Source organism: Pinus tabuliformis, chromosome 5_2, assembly GCF_031772625.1.
Source record: "Pinus tabuliformis cultivar Carrire ecotype Pingquan chromosome 5_2, CPIR1, whole genome shotgun sequence".
Classification (NCBI taxonomy): Eukaryota; Viridiplantae; Streptophyta; class Pinopsida; order Pinales; family Pinaceae; genus Pinus; species Pinus tabuliformis.
In genome coordinates, this window is record NC_142306.1 from 655613190 (window position 1) to 655618407 (window position 5218).

General features: G+C 37.8%; 1 pseudogene; it reads left to right on the forward strand.

Moving 5' to 3' along the window:
• The first annotated feature begins 203 nt into the window (after nucleotides 1-203).
• On the forward strand, nucleotides 204-989 carry LOC149160762 (abscisic acid receptor PYL8 pseudogene; annotated as a pseudogene).
• The last annotated feature ends 4229 nt before the right edge of the window (nucleotides 990-5218 follow it).

A 5218-nucleotide genomic window follows, 5' to 3' on the forward strand; every position in this document is an offset into this window, starting at 1 on the left:
TTGATTTGTCCACAAGGGAGGTAGCCATCCGCTTCACACTTTTTCCCCACTTATTCACGTGAAGAACAACATAGTGGCGCTCGATTTGCGAACTTCCTTTATTTTGGATAGCTATCACTACCGTGAAATCATTAAAATTTCTAACCGCCCACAATCGACATATATATAGACATTCCGCGTTGGCTGGTACCCAGAAAGTCCGATTGCCTGTATTTGCATTGAACTGATCTCATATCTGCGAGTGGAAAACACTAGTTTTGAGCATCGAAGCCTCGAATTCGAGCATGTCTCCTTCCCACCAGCTGTGGCCATTTTCAGATATCTCAAATATTACTGATGAAACGGGCTCGATACGGTACACACGGCCGGCCAATCTGGTGTCCGAGATGCTGCAATGCCTGGTGATGGAGAAGGAATATGAGTACCTGAGGAACGTGGTGGAACGATATCACAAACATTCCGTTAGCGACGGCCACTTCTCTTCCGTGGTCATGCGGTGGATTCGAGCAACAGTTGAGGACGTCTGGTCCGTGGTGCGGCGCTTCGACAAACCACAGACGTACAAGCATTTCATCCGTAGCTGCTCCATGCAGGGTGATGGCACCGTGGGGAGTACAAGAGAGCTTCGCGTGGTCTCCGGACTTCCAGCGAAGAGCAGCACTGAACGGCTTGAGATTCTGGACGACGATCACCACGTTCTGAGCTTCAGAGTCGTTGGAGGAGAGCACCGCCTTAAAAACTATCAGTCCTTCACCACAGTTCATGAGGCCCGCACCGTGGACAGGAAGAACGAGACCCTGGTGATTGAGTCGTACGTGGTGGACGTGCCGGAGGGGAATAGCCCCAGTGATACGTGCCTCTTCGTGGATACCATTGTTAAATGCAATCTTCAGTCGCTGGCTCACATCTGTGAGCGTTTGCCCACACGTTGCGAACCGAAGCATAAGGGATTGATGGAAGGACAGAAGTACACGCTGCCTCGCTGTTGAGCTCTGGAGACCAGACGGGGTTTTAACTTTTAATTATGTGCGTTAATTACCACAGCCCATCTAAGAATGAAGATGCGGAGAATGAATTGTATAACCCAATTAGTCCGTCGTTTTGAAGGTCGCAGATGCTGGTTGTGTATTAGTAATTCTGTTTGAAAAAATTCAGAGGTGAGGAGTTCGATCTTCTTGAGAAATTTAGTATCTGAAGGGCAAGACTTTGATAAGACGAAAAATGCTTAGTTTTGGGTTTTGTATAGGGTTGCTATCCAACCATGATCTTTGCAATAGCGCGGCTTCTGAAGCTTCAATCGTACAAGTCACAGAGGAGCTTCTAGACAGAAATGTACATCCCGCCTATTTCGAAAACTATATTTTAGCTGTTCTGTGGCTGGGAAGTAATGACGGAAAGTTCTTTACTTAAAAGAGCAGGCCGTGTGGGCACCTAGCATGATCAAATTGTGAAAATAATAGATGATAAGTTTTTTTTTTAAATTGTGTAATTATATTTGAGAGACTTTGTTTAAACCTTTTCAAAGCAATCTTGGGGTTTGAGAGTGTACCTTAAATTTAAGCGAAGTTAATCTCTAGTTGAACAATTCAATTGTGTATTTGCATCTAGGTAAATTTCTAGTTGAACAGTTCAATTGTGTATTTGCATCTGGGTTTTTCTGTCAATCTCTAGTTCAATAGTTCAATTGTGTATTTGCATGAGGGTTGTTCAATTGTGTATTCGCATCTGGGTTTTTCTGTCAATCTCTAGTTCAATAGTTCAATTGTGGGTTTTTCTGTCAATCTCTAGTTCAATAGTTCAATTGTGTATTTGCATGAGGGTTCTTCTGTAGAGGCGAAAAGAGAAGCAAAGCTATTTTCTTGTGTACTCTTTCTCAACTATAAAATAAAGTAGGAGGGTTCGAAGCATACATTAAAATTCTATACTTTTATTATATTCATATTAGTTTTTTAATTTCGTAATAAATCAAAATTTAAAAATCACAAATTTTAAATAATCGAGTAAGATATTTTTAAGATATTTTTCACTAAATTATATTATTAATAAAATGGACATCCTTCCTAAATATTTAGCTTTAGCCTCCTCATTAATTAGACTAAATAAATTGATTAAAATAAACATTAAATGATGTTACCAGTGTTTAAAAAAATGGTTGATTTAATTCAATATTGATTTTGAATTTTCTTATTTCTTTAAACTTCAAGAATAAATATTTTAAAAGAAACATTAAAATAAATTTGTAGAATAAACATTTAATGAAAATGTTAATATTTAAAAAGTAATTAGGGGTAGCACGAGGAAGCGATTCTCTACAATTGAGAAGGAATAATAGTGGATAAATAAGCTTGGGTCTAGGTAAAATGATATAATCAAGCTGAGGTTTAAGGTTTATGGCTTGTATATAGGGCTCCTCTTAGCCTAGAAAAATGAAGGTAACAACATTACAATTTTGGGAGACTCTTTTTTTGTAATTAGAAACTTAAGAAACATCTCCCTTGTTAAAGAAAATAATCTAAACCAGCCCTCCAACTTGCTCAAAGTATTCTCCTCACCTTTGGTAGTTCGTGAGTTGGCATATTATTAGAAACATCAACTCAGAGGCTGACTCGATGACAAACATAGCTTTCCGCTTAAATAAAAGAGAATGGGAAGTTAATGGGGTCCCTAGTTTTTTCCCATGCCCTAACTACCCCCATTCTTAGTCCCTTTATGTATCCCCTCCTATCCCCATCCATCCATGGCATTTATGGTATATATCCCTGGATCCCAAGGCATCTAATTATACCCCTCATATATGGTTGGCTAGTATCATTGTGAGGTAATCCTATCCCTCCCACCACTCGCCTACATGATGAAGCATTATCTCTCTCTCCTAGCATGCAGCCCTCATTCTCCCTCCCACGTGACACTACCTACGTCAGATCCTCAGTTAAGCGTAGGAATTTGAAGTTGTTCACCCTGCGAATCCTCGAGTCCTCTCATCCTTCATGCTGCATTTACTCCTCTCAGCTTAGACTAAACAGTCCAACCGCTCCAATTCCTGGCTACAAGTAATTGAAGCTCTCTCACCTCTTAGGAAATGATGGCACCACATTGGGATCCTGGAGGTTCTAGTTCGTCTCTGCTCTATCACATGATGTATCTACATGGAAACTACTGCAAATTTCATTTGGGTTGTCTATGATTTCCCATTCTGCTTACCATCTACAATTCTGGTTGGATTGAGTTTCATCCTCTTGGTGAGAAGAACCCAAGAGAGTCTCAAAGGTGCGAGTTTGTCACCTTCCTTTTGGACTGTGTCTCCCTGCTTAGGTGCTCTAGCTCGTCCCAGCGAGCTCTATGGGTTTCAATACATGACAAGCCACAACATGAGTTGCATTCCCTCTCCTCCACCTTATGTGCTTTCTTTGCATTACAATGGTGTTCTGAGAGGATGATTACAGGAACCTAGGGTAGCCAACGTGCACGCTCAGGCAAGGTGGTGGAAACTAATGTGGGTAATCTCACAATGGGTCGAGAACAACATATCTTGGTCCGTAACTCCTGCGGTATGTGTCTAATGTGCTCAGGAGATCACAGAGATTAAATCAGAGCTCTTCGACCTTAATGTTTTATTGCACCATCAAATTGTGGTGGCCTGTGAAAATTGTGATGTAATAGAGGCCAAACACAAGAAAATTGTGAGGCTTGAGGATGAGGTCAAAACGCTACGCAACATGATCAAGGATCTCCATCTCCAGATGCCGAAGTCAAGCACCCACCTAGAAGAACAAAGCACCCCTTCAAAAGTCTAGAACTCGGGCATTGATTTAAATTGCCCTGTTGATCTAAATGCTTAATCGTCAAATGTAATCATTGTTTTTTTGTGTTTTCATCTTGTCTCAATTTTTTCGGGTATACTCTTGTAGAATAAATAAGAGTATTGTATCTGAATCTTTTTGTAGTGATCACGAACAACTGGGCATGGATTATCTGTCTACAAATAATCAAAGTAAAGCCCATAGATGTATATGAATTACAAATATCCAGTGTATTTTACCACAACCACGCAGAATTAATACAAAGAATAGTTATTGTTATTAAAAAAAAATATTTATAAAATAATTTGTTTGATTTAATTCAATATTGGATTTTGGATTTTGTTATTTTGTTTAAATTTGCAACATCAATTATGGGAAGTAAAGAATCATTATTAATAATAAGAAAAATTGAAATGATCACTAAGTAATAAACAAAGTAAAGAGTTAATTTTTCCCGCATTAATATTATATTGGTAGAAATTTCTATAAACATTTATACATAGGATTGTAGTTACCACCAGTAATTTATAATTAAACAAAAATATATATGTGGTGGAAAATTTTACAATCATCATCCATTTAGTAAATATACTATTTAAGCTTTTATCTAACTCACATGTAATAAATTTTATCGTGATAATCTCGATGGGATGATAGACTAAATGTGGTCATAAATGATAGAGAGTGAGATCTCGCTTCTTGTGTTATGTTTGCTTCTTGATTTATGTTTTTATTTTTGTTAGTAGTTGGTTATAGGTGCAAGTTTTGGAGTTTTGTTGCCTTTCATTTTTTTGGGTGAGTAGTTTTAGAGGTTTCTTGTCTTTCAATAGCTTTAAAGATTTCAAAATATTCATCTCTCACATTTTATTTATTATTTTAGTGTATTCTATTTTTCGAGTCGAATAGAATGAAGTCATTAGTAATTTGAATTCAGCATGGATTAAAATAGAGTTGAAGAGTTTTTATTGTCTACACCAATGTTATCGCTAATTATCATTGTGATATTGAATGGTTTTCTCTTCGCAGGACCAGGGATACGAAGAAGTGTCTGAAGTGATTAAATTTTGAAGCACACTCACACTAAGGATGTATAGGCATGTCATTATCAATGTATTACATTGTAAAGCCCATAAAAATATACCAATTTTAATGAATAGTAATAATAAGAAGTATTTAATTAGAAAGAAAAACTATATTTAGTTCTCTATAATTAAGTTTGGCAAGACTATATCTTCATCATGTCCAATATATCACCCTAATCCGGATGGGGAATTGAATCGGTGACTTCACATCAAGGAGTGCCTTAACAAAGCACCCAATCACTATCTATCCAAGACCTAGTGGACTTTAAAAATTATCCATACCATACCTATCACGCCCCTATCCTAACAGTGGTCTTTCAACCGCACATAGGTAGG